Consider the following 18,047-nt stretch of genomic DNA (forward strand, 5'->3'; position numbering starts at 1 on the left):
CCACCCGGGCCTTTTGGAGTACTCCATCTCAGTTTCTATAATTTAGGAGCTTCGTGATTATAGGGCATGGTCTAGCTCCCAGTGCAGGCTGAGGCGCAAGTGATCTGTGTGCTCTCTCCACTATGAACACTTCCGAGAAGGTGTCTCTGCCAGGGAGTGCAATCAGCAGCATCTCGATAAGGCGCTCCATATTGCCAGTATTGGTCGATTCCGCCACACCCATAAAGCGTAGATTGTTGCGGCGTCATCGCGCCTCCAAATCCTTGAGTTTGCCATTATAGCTGTCATGGCCTTTGTCATTTCCATTTGGCGCCGTGCATCCTCAGAGTCGGATATACGGCGCTTTGCCATGTTGATTCCCTATGTGTGTCTATCGAGACATGCGATCTACCTGGCAGGTTAGGGAGTCAATTTTCTCATCGATGTTGGACAGTGTCGATTGGATCATCTCGAACATAATGTGAAAGTCCACAGGTGTGTTGGCCCTCATCACCAAAGTTTTTGCCTTGCTGCCGGGTGAGTCGTCCGAGGTGTGCTCCGTGGCCTTTTTCGATTGCTCAAAGTGCAATTTAGGTTGATTTCGGTCCTGCTTTCCCTTATTTTGAGCCGCAGGGAGAGTTCAAGAATGCTGCCCAGTGCTCTTCTCACAGGCTCCAATGAGCACCCCTTGTAGGCTACTGTGCCAGCGAAGAGGGAGTCAAAGCGTGTGCGTTCTACTTTGCTTCAGTTCAAGGAGTGCGGCGATGCCCCTCTCCATGGCCTCGCTGCCAATCAAAGTGCCCGCCCCACTGAACATTGATGAGCACTGCGTACGGCTAAGGATTGGCCCCAAGTCTGCAGTGAGGGGCCTAGCAGCCCCTCAAGGTGGACCACACTGCCTCAGGATTGTCCATTCAGTCTCTTGTGAGGCACCCATTCACACCTGCTGCACATGGGGAGCCAAATGGTGTCTACAACTAGGGAGTCCCAAGACGTGGGTCCCCCACATGCCCCCAGCACCATGCAGAGCTCGTCACTGTATCCATGAGCCCTTGACCCCTGAGGCAAGGCGATGCATGAATCCGGATGTGACTTGATAGACACTTCCCCCAGGGCGACAGTATGTAGGGTCTCAGCAACTTGTAGGGGTTCTCAGTCCCTGTACGCTTGTGTCCTCAATAGAGAAAGGACTGTCACTGCAAGAATCAAATGAGGCGATGGGACAGCAACGAGGGGGCGCCCAGATCACACATTCCCACTCGCCATGCCGCCCAAGAGGAAGGGTTGATAGTAGCTTGCCGCTCCTCTCAGCTAAGAGCGACTACCAGACACGGGAACCGCAGGGTGAAGATAATGGAGGCGTTGGTGAAGCGCCGCCGCCAACCTTCCTCTCGCAGCAGCACAGCGCGGCCCACCAACACACAACACAACAACAGATGGGCTCACAGTGCCAGCCCTGCTCCAGGCCTGGCCCGTGTCCACTTCGACGGTGTCGTCTTTGTGTTCCAGGTCCTCCAACGGAGGTGTTCCACTCCCAGATTTGCAACAGGCAGCGGGCAGTCAAAGTGTAGGCGACTCAGGCGCTAGGCGTGAACAGCGCCGGCCGTGGCAAGGTCAGGCCTGGTGTACTCCGGTTCTGGCGGCCCATTGCGCTTGCGTAGTCATTGTCGCCGGGGCTTGCTCACCCCGCAGTGCCGGCCGCAGCTCAGCGCAGGACATGCAGCAATTTTTCTCCTCATTGCTTGGGCACAGCTGGCCGGGAACGAGCCGACAGGTTGCCGTCAACACCCGCAGCAGTATTACGCCAGAGTTGGGAAGTTTAGAGGGTCCAGCGACCAGCATAGTTGCAAGATAGGGTTACGGCTGGAGGAGCACACTTACATTGTGGGCATCCCCTGGTGTGGCTAGCTCCGCCCCAAAGGTAGGGATTACCTAATTGTTCTGCCAGCGTATAACTTAGAGCTTGGCGGTCTTAGTAGGTGGACTCAGCAGAGCTCCTAAATGCAGAGAAGACACAGATTCAACACGCAAATGTAAGGAACAGATCGGAACATTAAATATATAAGCCCCTGCTAGCTTGCCACTTACTGAATAGAGGGGGGTACGGCCAAAAGTGCATGTACGAACTGTGGCAGAGAACTGTGAGTCAAATGATCCTTCGCAGTCACCAGATAAGACTATCTAATGCAGAAAGGAAAGTACGACAGAGTGGGTGGAGAGTCGCAGTTGTATCCATCCGACATGTTAGAAAATTATTAAAAAGTTAAAGACATAGCGTGTAGAAAGGAAACTAGGTTCATAAATCATGTTTGTTAAATATAGAAACTGACATCTGTGACCCATGTATGGAAAGCCCATTTTTTGACTTCACTGAGTTCATGTGTATTTTACATATTACAATTCGTGATGAGGTACGAACCAAAAAGGAAAGAGCACTTGTGGAAAATAAAAGGCTCAGGCATTAATTTACAGTCTAAACACAGAGGATCTTCTTATGCATCATCGGCTCAGTAAAAGGAAACTCTCTCATTCAAATGAGACTTGCTTTTTGGACGGAAGATGGCGGATTAGAGCCGCCATGACTCACAGGACCCGAGTGGCTCCTGTCCACTCTGCCTACTCTACTTGCCACTGTCCATGAACTGGAGATAGAGAAAGCCTAATTCCGGAAGCTGGTCTTTAAACCAGCCTAACGGCAATAAACAATATCATAGAGCTGAAACAAAAAGAAACTTGTGAAACATTCTGGATGCTCTGCTCAGCAGTGAAAGGCATCTGGTAGCTCCTGCGGTCATCGCGGTTAGCGTACTGGCTGGCCGGCCCCCGTCTCTGGGCTCTACTGGTCGGGTCTTGCAGGAATAGCATTGTATTTCTAGATGGTCCCTTCGAAAGTCACTGTAAGGGCAGCCCATGCGGCCAAGACTTCTGGCATGCAAGGAGGACTGCCATCAGGGGGTGAGGACACTGTAGCAGCGGCATCGAAGAATGCGATAAGAGGAGGCTCTTCAAGGGTCAGTAAACCAGCATTGTGGCTGCTACAGTCAGGAGAAGTGACTGAGCTGTTGTCATCTGGGGAAGTGATTGTCAAAACGTCTGATGAAAGAGTAATCAACACCATTCTATCTGCAATACCAGCATGTCATCTTGGAAAAAGTCTTAGCCAAGAGAGTTTTTTTAGTAACAGTAGTAGTGTTACTCCCCCTAATTCATCTGCTGAGGGTAGAGCCCAAGCTAGTGATGCACAGTTTTCAGCTGAGCTGCCTGCACAAAATGGAAACAATCTGAATGGGACAGCTATGGACTATAACGATATGCTTAGTGCAGGTGGAGCAGTGGAGGTCGCGCCTGCACTATGGGAGGACAGACTTCTCTCAGAATCTGGCAGCTCAGTTCCTGCTTGGGATAGAGATCAGGAAGGCAGCGACCGGGGGCGCACTATGATTAGTAGCCTAGATCCTACTACCAGAGGTATAGATCGGGATCAGGATCTGGATCTATCAGTTTTTAATGCTGGGGGCCAAGTGTTGCCTACGACCCATAAGGAAAAGATGAACAAGGAATGCTCACTTCTTTCTAGAGAAGCAAGATCAGGGAGACCACCTCTGGGGGACAATGCTAACCTAAAACTGACTGAGCAAAGGGGGTCAAGTTCTTCCCATGGAAGTAAACATCAACAACCCAAGGCAGGTAGGATACTCAAGAAAGGGACAGACTTGTTTGGTAACAACTGGCGCAGCTGCGCTGGCTCCAGCTTATGTTTAAAAGTTACACCTGAGAGCAGTCCTCTCCGAAAATGGGTTCAATCAAAGGGGGGAGTGAAATCCCTGAATACTCGGATGTCTGGCTCAGGCTTAAGAACAGGACTGGATCCCAAGAAGATTAATGATTTGGAAAGGGCCTAAGTAGACTTAGGGGATTAGCCTATGATATCAATTACACCTGATCATTCAAGGCAAACCCCTAAAGAAATTGAAACTTCACTAAATGCTGAGGGGGTTTGTGAAGCCACAGCCAATCACTAGGGTCTCCAGGTTCAGCTAAGGAGCCTTCACTCTTGCTAATCTTGCAGGCAATACATGAGCAAAGGCAGGAGGTGCAGGATCACTACACGTAGGCTAGAGCTGACAATCTCAGCATTCAACAGTCGTTGAACAAGGTCAACAGTACAGTTGGAGTTCCAGCAAGGGATATTGCTGAACTACAAATCCGAGTTACGGAGACAGACGATACGGTCAAGACAACTACAAAAGTAGTACATTCTCATGAAGTACAACTGTTAGCCATGCAAGCACAGGTAGAAGATTTGGGAAACCGGCAGCGCCTGAGTAATCTAAGGTTATTCGGGGTCCCAAAAGGCAAGGAGGGCTCTGATTCATGCAGTTTTTTTGTCTAGTTGCTCCAAAAGCCTTCCCATAGTTGTCAGATTGGGACTGGGATTGTCAAATTCAGAGAGCTGAGCTCGTCATGAGCATGTAAGGGGTAAAGATGGACACTCACAGTTTTATATGCGGACCAGGAGGCTAAGCAAGCATTGAACCAAAGGCAGGCGGCTAGGGCTTTAGGTAAGAACTAGAATTTAAGGCTAATAAGGGTTATAAGTGGTATTTGGGATGACATAAAACACAATGGTGTAGGCTTTCTCACTCTATTCAGAAATTAAGGGAGGGCTATGCTCTCATTCTTTATTAGGGTGGTTTGGTGGTGGGAGGGGGTGGTCAGTGGGCTCTTCTCGATCTGCTGTGAGTCGATAGCTGCCATCTCCAGCGGCAGCTTCTTAATGTGGATTAATCCTTCTTTAGGATACAGGGGTGGTTGGGTTGGGGCTGCTAAGGGTCCTGGGGTAGGTGGGGGTAGGGCTGTGGGTGCTGAAAAAAGTCAATAAGGGTACATTTAAATGGAGCAGGAGAAATAGTGTGGGTAGGGTAAGGGTAAACAGAGACAGGCAGATAATAGATAAAGGTCACAAGTTAAATAGCCGTGACAGGTGGGGTGCATGTCCAAGGCCATGGCACTGATTCTGTATTTGGCCTGTAATGTATCAGACCTTAATAGAGGAAGAAAACAAAAACTAGTATGAGAAGAGCTTAGAGCATACAATCCTCATATTGTACTTCTTACGGAACCACATATTGCATATGAGAATAAGGGCCTGCTCATGCAGTTGGGGTACCATATGGTAACTTGCACTTCACAGAGTGTCTCTATACGAGACACTGCTATCTTGGTGAGCAAGGCACTGGATTGTAGAATTCTTAAGACCTTAGCAGATAAAATAAGGATGTGGGCTTTGGCGCAATTTGAAATTAAAGGATTGTAGTATTTTTTTTTGTGCATTGTACGGCCCTAATATCGATGACCCCGCTATGTTTGATTTTATATGCTTGGACTGGCAGGGGTAACGTGTAATGATGGGTGACTTTATTTGAGTAGTCGAATATTCTATTGACGCCACTAGTCGAGGGTCCACTTCCAGGATGACGAAGGTGAGAGCTTCAATCCTGGAATTAGCGCGGCTGCATGGCTTAAAGGATGCGTGGTGTTCCCTATTCCCAGTTATCCCAGATATACATACTGTTCAGCCCCACACCGACAGTACTCTAGGATTGACATTGCATGGGTCTCATATAGCATATTGACTACTTCTCATTTGGAAGTGTGTCCCTGGATTACATCTGACCACAATCCAATTCTGTTATCTTTTCAGGTTAATTCTGGTTCTAGATCTCCCCGGGTCTTTTTTGTTCCCGCGCTATCTGATTACTGATTCTGACATTTTGACATTTATTCATAAAGAACTAGCTCATTATCAGGAAGATAATACTGGATCAACTTCTCCCTGTGAACCTTGCCACACTGACACGGTCCATCAAGGTGCAGTAGATCAGGAATCACTGCTTACTTCTCTGATAGCTGAAAGAGCAGTAATGAATAGGTCTTTAAAGGAGAAAGTAGCTATGAGTTATAATAAATCTAGGACATTACAATATGAATGTGGGGATAGCATTGGAAAGGTACTCACCCATCAATTAACTGATATCCGTGCCAAAACAGCAATTAAAGTTATTAAAGGGGAGGATAATATATTATACAACACCCTCAAGGCATCGCTGACCAATTCTCTATTTTTTATCAGAAACTATACTCTGAGGACGAGGAGTTGGATGTGACAGATATGCAGAACTATCTAGAGGAGAAAAATTTACCGTCTTTGAGGGAGGAAGATTTTATTTTATTTGAACAGGACATTACGATAGATGAGATTGAGGAAGCAATAGTAGAGTTGCTGCCTGGGAAGGCAGCTGGGAAAAATACTATCCCAGCCAAGTTCTACAAGGCCTGCAAGAGCTTGGTGGTTCCATCCCTTAGGGAGGTAATAGAGCTGATAGGAGTTAGTGGACCGGCACCTGACTCATGGAATATTACTAACATTGCTTTCTTCTTAAAAAAAGATTAGGTCCCAGAGGAGCGTAGCTCTTATCGGTCGATATCAATAATAAAATCAGATGTTAAGGTATTTGATAAGTTTCTGGACACTTAGTTAGGTCCTATGATGTCTGGCTTGGTTTCCCTACAACAGCATGGATTTATAAGGGGGAGAGACACCACCGCACATGTCAGTACATTGGTGGCGGCTTTTGATCCTGCAGAGAAGCAATCAATAAATCTGGTGTTGTTGGACGCAGAAAAAGCTTTTAACCAGGTGATATGGGATTATTTATGGGCAACACCTACAGCATTTGGGGCAAGGTTTAAATACTGTAAGTGTGTACAAGCCCTTTATTGTAAACCTCAGGTCAAACTGCTTTATGGTAATGTGCAAACAGCTCTATTCCCAATTTGATGTGGTACCAGACAGGGTTGCCCTCTTTCTTCCCTTCTTTTCCCCCTTTATAATTAGCCATTCATTAAGATACTACAGGATATTCCCTGAGAGCATAGGGCAGTGGCAGTTGAAAGTCATTGCATATGCAGATGACATAGCTATTTTCACTAACTATCCAGCATTTGCAATAGAAAGTATTCAAATGGAAGCTAGGAAATTTGGTATGTTTTTGGGTTATAAGCTGAATGCTAATAAAGTGCTTCTAAGTTTGCAGCCGGAACAACCTATTACAGGGGTCTGCCCGACTGCTACGTATTTAGGGGTTCGTATTTCCCCTAAGATTAAACATATACACGCATTAAATTCTGATACTTTATTGGCAACTATTTCTAAGCAATTAAAATGTTGGCAAAAACTCCCAAGAAGCATTCTGGAGATTCAATATTATAAAGATGAAGGTGCTACCTAACTTTTTGTACCTATTCCGCTCAATCCCACTGTGTATCCCAAATTCTTTTTTCAATAAGTTAGACGGGGTTTTGAGTAGTTTTATTTGGGGGTACAAAAAATTGAGACGGGCAATACGACTAATGAAACTTCTTTATAATGAAGGGGGTTTGGAGGGGCGTGGCCAAGATGGCCGTGAGGTATAACGTGTTCTCCCGAGCTCCTGCCCGCCATCCACCGAAAATAGCATCTAATAGCCTCCAAGAGGGCTATGAAAAGCTGATATCACCGGCAGAATGCTTCCTCATACTGTCTCTGACACCGTGGCGATTGGTCATAGACACCAACTATCAGTGGTGTAGAAAACGGCCCGGCCTCTGACAACTGATGCTCAGCAGAGGCCTCGACACAGGGATGGCCCGTAATGTGGACCGCCGAGACCAGCTTCCACTACAGCAGCCTCTGCCTGGCGCACTGGTGGACATGAGGGTCGCCTGCCGCCACATCCGAGAGCGTGCACCTCCGGCCCCAGAGTTCCTGGGGGCCAGCGACTCAGAGAGGATTGTCCCTGCTGAGACCGAGTGAGCCGTCATAATCATCCCTCCACGGTAAGAGATTATGCAAATGCAGCATTCTTTTTTAACTCCTGCGTTAGACTTTGTCTCTACTTTAAGGGAATTTGGGAGGTAGTTCCAGCCTATCTGCTGCATGCTTGTTTGTTTGTCCCAGATATATATTAGGACGATAATTTCGATATTCACCATTGCTAGCAGTAACTTAAGAAGGAGGCTTAGGGAGACCTCTCAGGGACGGCATTAAGTTAAAAATACTTGGTGCACGAGCTTTGTCGTCTACGGGGCGCTTACTTGACTTAAATATTATGTCCAATTAGGAGATCTTTATAATCTGTTTATCCCCTTAGTAATACAATTCCACCTCTTATTTTCATTTAGAGTCGGCCACGTACATATGATTTTTTTGGTCCTATACTGGGGATTTCCGACCAGAGCCATTATATTGGGGATCAGGTAATGCAGTAAATTTATTTACCATGCCCTTGGATGTGGTCTAGTAACAAAGTTAAATATTAAAAAATAAAAAAATTTAAATTGCACACTTTTTTCGATTAATTTATTCTAATTCTCATTATTTGTAGAATTATCCATGAATTCAGGAAGGTTGTTATTTGACATATTGGAATACCGATCTTAGGCTTGGAATTGGAAACCAGGTAATATAGCACTGGTGTGCAATGTCTACGCATTATATCCACTGCCATAACCTATCTTACAAACGTGTCTTCTATTGCCGTTTTTCTTAGGCCTTCAGGGCACACCTGATAGATGGTGCTCGCCTGGACACCACATAAGTTTCTGGGTTGCCTAGAAAAATAAAGGGTAAGCTCTGTCTACACAGGAGGGAACACGACATGGTCACTCATGGGAGCTCCGCCTAGGGGAATGTACATATTGTCTTTTTCTATTCGTATCAATACTATTGGTACTATGCTACAGATGAACACCTTGTTCAAGATAGATACTTTTGTTTTGGAGAACTGCAGCCTTAAGGCCCCGGCGGCGCAGGGTACGCCTAAAATCCCCGGGATTCACCTGGCTTGTCTAAACAGAGACACGGACTCTTCGTCTGGCGTAGAAGATGGTATTTATTAGCTGCAGCTAGTACAGTGGTCTTAGACGTCGTCAATACAACGAGGTTCAAAAGAGACTGCCACTTAACTCCGTGGCGCACAGGTTTATATACGGTACAATACAATGCAAAATGCAATCACACAAGAGCATGAGCTATAGGCAAACGTTATAGACAATGTTTTAAGACCAAAGCAACTCAAGTTCCAGGCTCTGTTTGTCACTCGACCCTTTAAGTAAATCACAAATGAATCCACACAATTCGATTTACAAGTAGAGAAAACACAGCTGCGTGTTGTGGAAGGACAGTTGTGAAACAGGAGAATGCATGAGACATGTAGCGAAGGACAGCAGATAAGATAACTAAAGGAAACAATGGTGTGAACCAACATGTAGTCCGGACGGGGATTAATCAGCTCAGACAGGAATTAGTGTACTCGACCAGACCCTGACACTCGTTAGTAAACATAAGCAAAGAAGCCACCTAACACGCAAAGGCAGAAACGACAAACACATCGCGTTCGCCGAGCTGCCTGAGTGAGGGCAACATAAAATGGCGGTGATCACAAAATGGAGGCTGATTACAAACGAGTTCGTAATTTTCAGAACCTCACCCCCTCCTTTTGCCAATACTCAGGCAAAAACAACCTAACTCATGTTAATCTGAGTCGGAATCAACACTGATGTTTGTAAGATCCTCAAGCTGTTGCTGCACCATCATTCTAATATTCTCTGTCTTCTGAGTAGAGGATTGTGGAATACATAAAGTAGCCAACAGGCCTCAAACTCCAGGACCACATTGAACGCATAGGCAACAGGAGAATATGATGGCCAAAATTGCTCCAAGGAACATTAAGATCTTCCATCCCCAAGTTAACAATATTCCCCAGAACCATCCCATAAAAGACCAATCTCCTTCATCCTGATGAATCGACTCGGAGACTTTGTGCAATTTGGAAATGGCTTGCTATACTGCCGGGGAGTCATCTGGAATATAAATGCAGCAACTAAATCTGATCAATCTACAAACACCTCCTCGGTCTGCTAAGATCATGTCTAACGCAATCCGATTTTGTAATGTCATAAGACGGTCAGCCTGCAGCTCTGCTGTAATATTACCAATCGCACCTGCAGTAACATTAATAGTGGTCTCAACCACTCGAACCAGTTGCCTGATGTGTCTGCTGTTGATCATCAGGCCCCAAAAGGGAAGGAATCCTTTAAGGAAATCTCCTCCCTCTTGTTCTGCTGTGTCTTTGGCATCAAATACACTTCTGCTATGTCTAACTCTGTATTGTCTGACGGAGCCGTATATGTAGGGGGAAGGAGGAAAGCTATGTAGCAGGTTCCAGAAAAATTGGAAGGCAGCCAAGTATAAGCTCGGTCATTACATACAAAATATGTTCCTTGAGACGGAACTAACGTAGGGAAATCAAGGGACGAGAAAATATACGTATATAAACATTTCTGATGGATGTCAGCTTTCTTGCTATTGACTTGGAGACAGAAATTACCTTGATGGGGTACAGTCCATACTGGAGAAGACTCACCCTTCTTAGTTTTGTCACCAAGAATAGAGACATAGTGGGTAATATTCCATCCATCATAAGCTCTCTTCTCATCTAATGGAATCTTATTCTTCTCTATAATCTTGTCCATTTCCACTATACCTTTAATCAAGGAGCTGTGACTAAAATCTAGTCCATTCCCAGAAGTTCTAACAGGGCTTCTAAGTCTGTTGTGGTATACGGCTGAAAACATTGTTAAATAGGCCCAAGATGAACCTTCATATGAGAAAGGAAGAACCAAATATGGCATTCCCTTTTGTGTATTGTGTGGCAGGAGTCCACACACCCAACAATCAGTCATAATAATGGCCAACTGATGTTGGTGCAACAACTGAATAAACGTATTATTCATATACTTGTCTCTCCTTATTTGTTCATGAGGGGGTAGAGTATGCATTTTGTGTGAAAAGACAGAAAGACGAGAAGGCAAAGAATTTGTAGAATTAGCAACATTTCCTGATTGCAAAATATTTATAATCCAACCTGTGCAAGCTAATAAAATACACAAAAACATAAGAACACACAAAGTTACGCCAAATCTACTACGCAGTAATTTACAAAACTTTGATCTCATTTCCTGCTTCCTATTTTGCCTACCTACGATTGTTGTACCATCCATCTTTATCTAAAAAAAAGGTCGCTCACGGCACTCTTCCTTAATCACTCAGCTAGTCACTTCTGTATATCCTGAGGCACTAGCCACTTACTAAAGAACAAAATCAGGTTACAGTCTGAGTCTCCTATCGTGACCCTGTGACGGAGACAGATGGCACATCTAATACTAATATCACACCAGAAAAGTAAAAAAGGACTTAAAAAAAGAATGTCTTTAAATAATAAAAGAAGTGTTCAGGAAAAATATTCAGTTCTTTTTGTTGACTCTTGGTCTTAGGTTGTAACGTGTTTTGCTCGGCACGGTCTGATCTTTAAACAATGTTTCTGGATTGGTAGTGTCTATTCGACGATACACAGGCACAGCGGCTTGAAGAATATCATCATCTGCTTTTTCAGACTGAGTCCCATAAATTTGAGCATCACTGAAGGGAACAAAACAAGGAACCGCTGCAAATCCACTGGTCGAAGGGTAATGGTAGCGGCACTTTCTTACAGTGCACTCCATGCACCCAACTGCGTTTCCAGACCACTTTCACCGCCGTGCGGGTAACGAGCAAAGCTTGCGTAGGCGTAGACTAGAGAGGCTCCTAATTCTTAGTCCGTTGAAAGTTCTTCGTACAGACCCAGTCACCGGGCAAGATGGTGTGACCTGGGTCTGTAGAGGCCTCCTGCAAAGCACTTTGAACCTGTTGGCAAATAACACTTAATTTAGTAGTCAAATCATGCAAATAATCAATTAACAGAGGATATGGTATGTCTGAGTATCTTTTAGGATGGGGGACGCCCCAAACATTAGCTGGGCGTCCAAATACCACTTCATATGGGCTAAGTCCCATACGAGAGTGCACAGTATTTCTGGTTGACAAAAGAGCTAGGGGCAACGCATCAGGCCAAGCAAGACCTGTACTGGCTTGAATCTTGGCTACCTTAAGCTTGAGTGTACCATTGTAACACTCAACCAAACCCGCTGACCGTGGATGGTTTGCCGCATGGAATTTCTGTTTAATACCAAGACCAGAACATACTTTCTGCATAATTTGGCCCATAAATTCACTTACATCGTCACTCCAGACAATGCGCGGCAAACCAAATCTAGGAAAGAATTCCTTAATTAATACTTTAGCAGTTGACAGAGCAGTGTTATCTTTCAAGGGGTAGGCCTCTATCCAAAGGGAAAAGGCACATACTACCACCAGAACATACTTGAGATTGTTGCAGCGATCCTTGTGAATGTAATCAATCTGCAACACTTCAAAAGGGTATGACGGGGGAGCAAAATGACCTGCCGTAGTTGCGGTACCCTTTCCTGGGTTATGCATTAGACAAACAATACAATGCTTAACCACATTTTCTGCACATTTCGGGATTCCTTCATTCTGCCACACAGGAGCCAAGAGCTTGCATATGCCTTTAGCACTAATGTGAGCTGGACCATGAGCCATAGTCACAACCGGCAACACATAAGCATCCGGTAACAACCATCGCTGATGTTCCGACAACTCTGTCCAACAACCCATCGAATCTAACATTCCTGTACTTTCTTTCCACATACTCAATTCCTTCTCAGTAGCCTCTCCCTGATTCGTTTTCACACTTTCAATCGTGTCTTCACACATTCCAATTTCCCTCACCCAATTTGCAGGACCTGCCACATACATTCGACTAGTGGTGTTTCTAGCTGTAGCTTTCGCTACCTCGTCTGCAAACGCATTTCCACGACCCACATCATCCGTAACTTTCTTATGTGCGCTACCCTTTATGATCGCTATTTGTGTAGGTAAGGTAAGTGACTCAAGAAGATCAGTTACTAACTGATCATGCTGAATTTTTGTCCCGTGGGAGGTAAAGAATCCTCTCTCCCTCCACAACTTTCCAAAACTATGTGCGACGCCGAACGCGTACTGACTATCTGTGTACACATTCACTCTCTTTCCCTTCGACAGCACACACGCTCTAGTCAAAGCTATCAACTCAGCTGCTTGGGCTGAATTGTGTCCAATACATGCCGTCTCAACAATTGTACATAAGGTGGTGACAGCATAGGCAAAAGTAGTTTCTCCATTCGGAAGCTTAAAACAAGAACCCATAGGATCCCGTCCGGGTCCTTGAGCGGAGTGTCCTTTAAATCAATCCTACCCTTCATTTCTTCTTCTGTTCGGAGAAAACAATCATGCTTTTCCTGATCACCTTTCTCATCTGGGAGCGGCAACAATGTAGCTGGATTTAACGTGTTACATCTTTGGATATGTACATGGCTCGCTAGAAGTGTCAGCTCGTAACCAGACAAACGAGCACTCGTAAGATGCTGTGTCTAGGTTCTATTCAACAAAGTATCCACTGCATGCGAAACCATAACAATAAGTGTGTTATCCAACACTAATCCGTCAGACTGTCTAATAGAAATTGCAGCAGCTGCTGTAGCTTTGAGACAACTGGGCAAAGCTTTAGCTACTGGGTCTAATGTAGCGGAGAAACAGGCGCATGGCCTCTGCTTATCTCCGAATTGCTGTGTCAAAACTGACAACGCGCAACCTTCTCTCTCGTGAACGTACAATGTAAAGGACTTGCTATAATCTGGAGTACCCAACACTAGAGCAGAACACAGAGCAGTACCTAAGTCAACAAAACTTTTCTGACATTCATCCGTCCAAGGGAGCGGATGGGGCGTATCTTTCAATGTTAATGCCACCAATGGTTTCGCCAATAGTGAAAAATTGGGAATCCATTGTCTACAGTAGGAAGTGATACCCAAAAAGGCACGCACTTCTCTTTGTGTGGTAGGTACAGACATCTGTGAAATAGCATGAATACGTTCTGGAGTCAATCGCCTTCCCTCCTTTGACAAGAGATGACCTAAATAGGTCACTTCTTGTCGGACATATTGCAACTTGGAGGGCGATACTTTATGGTTTAAAGCAGCCAAATGATGCAACAACACAACAGTCACACTCCTAAACACATCTTCCGTATCAGCAGCCACCAATAAATCATCCACATACTGAACAAGCGTAGCGCCTGGAGGTAAAGAAAAGGTATCAAGTTGACATTTAAGAGCTTTGCTATAGATGGATGGACTTTCACAATAGCCTTGAGGAGCTCTTTTAAATCTAAAACTTCGGCCACCCAGAGAGAAACCAAATATATCCCTACTTTCTTCAGCAATAGGAATACTAAAGAAAGCGTTCTTGAGGTCTATCACCGAAAACCAAGCTGCCGAAGCAGGGATCATTGTCAATAAAGCAGTAATATCCGGAAAAACAGGAAACTGTGGCACCACTATTTTATTGACTTCCCTCAGGTCAATAACAAATCGATAGACAGGAGGCTGTGAAGGATCCGTCCTCTTAAGGATTGGAAGAACAGGGCTATTACAGATATTGCCTCTGGTCTCTTCGACCACACCTTTCTGAATACAATCAACAACAATAGCCAATAGTGCTCTCTCTCCATCATTAGAAATACAATATTGGGGAATGCGTGGCATTCTAACATTATCTTTAATTGTGACAACATAGGGTGGGATCGCAAGACGACCCACGTCATTTGGGCCCGTGGCCCAGAGACTTTCTGGGAGAGAAAGCAACTCGGGCGGAAATTGGTTTCGGGACAAATACATGGGACAATCTCTTTCCCAACGTAAGATGCAAACCAGAAGGGGAACAATACAATGTTGCATGTAGCCTTTTCAACAGATCTAAACCCAGCAAATTCTCACCACAACCAGTAGTCAGAATAAGGGGAGCTTCCAAATCGTAGGGACCAATCGAGACAGGCAAAGGGCAAAAAACCAGATTACAGACAGGAGCGCCTGTCCAGCTTAGATACCTAGTGGAATGGCATCGCCTGTAATCGGAGAAGCATTGGCTGTTCCAGGACCAGGCAGTCATGGGCAGGCCACTGCAGGGTTTTCCCATCTCCGCAAACAACACAGACCACCCGAACGCTATGCTTCATACATGGCTTGGCAGTTCGGGCTGGACTGTTCCCATGAGGCACAGGGTCAGACTGATTTGCCTATGGCCATGTCTGAACTTGGGTGGCTGAGTGAGCTAAAGAATGGTGATGAATTAAACCCAGATCAGTTGACTGGGGGTGAGTGTTTGATTTGCTCAAACGCTCCGTCCATCATCCCCTTTTATATCGCTTTGTTCACCCTAATTTGGCAGGGTATGCTCAGACATGAGTCCCTTGCTCACTTGGCCACTGGATTCAAGATAGCTTGGCTGATGAGGATTATGAATCCGAAACCGGTCCCAGGATGCTCGTTTCCGGTTCAGGGAAGACATGGCTTGGCAGTTCGGGCTGAACTGTTCTCATGAGGCCCAGGGTCAGACTGATTTGCATATGGACATGTCGGAACTGGGGTGGCTGAGTGAGCTAAAGAATGATGATGGATTAAACACAGATCAGTTGACTGGGGGTGAGTGTTTGATTTGCTCAAACGCTCCGTCCATCATCCCCTTTTGTATCGCTTTGCTCGCCCTAAGTTGGCAGGGTATGCTCAGACGTGAGTCCCTTGCTCACTTGGCCACTGGATTCAAGATAGCCTGGCTGATGAGGATTATGAATCCGAAACCTGTCCCAGGATGCTTGTTTCCAGTCCAGTGAAGACACGGCTTGGCAGTTCGGGCTGGACTGTTCCCATGAGGCACAGGGTCAGACTGATTTGCCTATGGCCATGTCTGAACTTGGGTGGCTGAGTGAGCTAAAGAATGGTGATGGATTAAACCCAGATCAGTTGACTGGGGGTGAGTGTTTGATTTGCTCAAACGCTCCGTCCATCATCCCCTTTTGTATCGCTTTGTTCACCCTAATTTGGCAGGGTATGCTCAGACATGAGTCCCTTGCTCACTTGGCCACTGGATTCAAGATAGCTTGGCTGATGAGGATTATGAATCCGAAACCGGTCCCAGGATGCTCGTTTCCGGTTCAGGGAAGACATGGCTTGGCAGTTCGGGCTGGACTGTTCCCATGAGGCACAGGGTCAGACTGATTTGCATATGACCATGTCTGAACTGGGGTGGCTGAGTGAGCTAAAGAATGGTGATGGATTAAACCCAGATCAGTTGACTGGGGGTGAGTGTTTGATTTGCTCAAACGCTCCGTCCATCATCCCCTTTTGTATTGCTTTGTTCGCCCTAAGTTGGCAGGGTATGCTCAGACGTGAGTCCCTTTCTCACTTGGCCACTGGATTCAAGATAGCCTGGCTGATGAGGATTATGAATCCGAAACCGGTCCCAGGATGCTTGTTTTCGGTCCAGGGAAGACATGGCTTGGCAGTTCGTGCTGGACTGTTCCCATGAGGCACAGGGTCAGACTGATTTGCATATGGCCATGTCTGAACTGGGGTGGCTGAGTGAGTTAAAGAATGGTGATGGATTAAACCCAGATCAGTTGACTGGGGTGAGTGTTTGATTTGCTCAAACGCTCCGTCCATCATCCCCTTTTGTATCTCTTCATACATCACAGGCACTATTATGGAATCCTGGGACTGCACCAACGTTTCAAACCAGCTGACCACCTTCCCATCACCCCTCACACGACTATTACATAATCCACAGTTTCACCCCGGTACGGATGACCAGACGTTTCAGGCCTGGCGCTCCTCCCCCTGCAGGTCCCGGGGTCATCTTTTCGATTTAGATGGCATCATTCCATTTCCATAGCTCAAACAAGACTATGGCCTTTCAGAACTAGAATGCTTACCATATCTCCAAATTAGGCACTGGGCACTTCACCCACACATCAAACCACAGGCACAGCGTCTTCTGACTCCATATGAAAAATGGCTTATAACGTGTACCTCTGATAAGAAAATCATCTCCGACCTATACAAAATGCTCCTAGCCAATACCACACACACACACAACGCGGGCTGAGCCCACTGGGAAAGGGACCTAGGGAGATCACTAAGCCACAAGAATTGGAAGGCATGTCCCAGAGTGCCGGCACTCGGCCTACCATATGGGTCTCACGGAGACCTTGACCAAGATTGCCACCAATTGGTATTACACGCCAGAGTGCTTACTTTGCTTTGACCCCCGACGGAGTGACCTTTGTTGGAGGGAGTGTGGGGAGGTGGGTACCCTTGAACATGTTCTCTGGAGCTGTACCTGTATACAACCATATTGGTTCCAAGTCCTTGACGAAAAAGATTTACACGTTGAGACGCAGCTTCCACGCTTTCCTACCTACGTCCTCCTGGGCTTACCCAACCCATTGACATATCCACCTAAATCCTGGAAGGGTTGGCTGATTGCTATTGCCTTAGGAGCAGCCACACAAAACATCCAGGTACACTGGCACTCCACCCAACTCCCTACACACTCTGGCTGGCGTTAGGTATGGAGAAGCTCACTCTTTCGCTGTCCGGTAGAGGGTCTGAATTCCCAGAGTTGTGGCGGCCCTTCCTGACTTTACTAGTGTCCGAGTTCCGAGAGTTGACATGCCCTTGGTACCTCCGACTACTTCACCTCTCAGACACACAGATTCCAAGTAGCGATTCCATGAAAAACAGTAAACAACAGTGCTGAACATTAGGCTGCCTCCAATTTATTTTTCGTTAAGGGTGGACGAGGGGTGGGCGGGGGATGTGGGGGGACAGGAAAGGGGGGTAGTTGGGTTTTCTCCATTTGTTTCCCTCCCCTGTTAAATTTTGTGGGCCCGATCCACGCTTATTGCCTATGGTATGCTCTGTATTGCGACCTCGTTGTCTCTTCTACACTGTCTCTAAGGAGCTGAGGGTCTTGTCTTTTACATCTGTTTGAAAATCAATAAAAGATTTAAACCATAATGAAGGGGGTTTAGAACTCCCCGATTTTAAAATGTATTTTTGAGTTGCATTTGTGGGGTGATTACGTAGCCTCATGAGCACAGATAAACTGGACTTTTGGCATTAGCTCATTCTTGGGTCATATATCCAAATGTTTTTATACAGAATCAATGACCCCAATTACTTTAAACGGGTAC

Source organism: Lissotriton vulgaris, chromosome 2_1, assembly GCF_964263255.1.
Source record: "Lissotriton vulgaris chromosome 2_1, aLisVul1.2, whole genome shotgun sequence".
NCBI lineage: Eukaryota > Metazoa > Chordata > Amphibia > Caudata > Salamandridae > Lissotriton > Lissotriton vulgaris.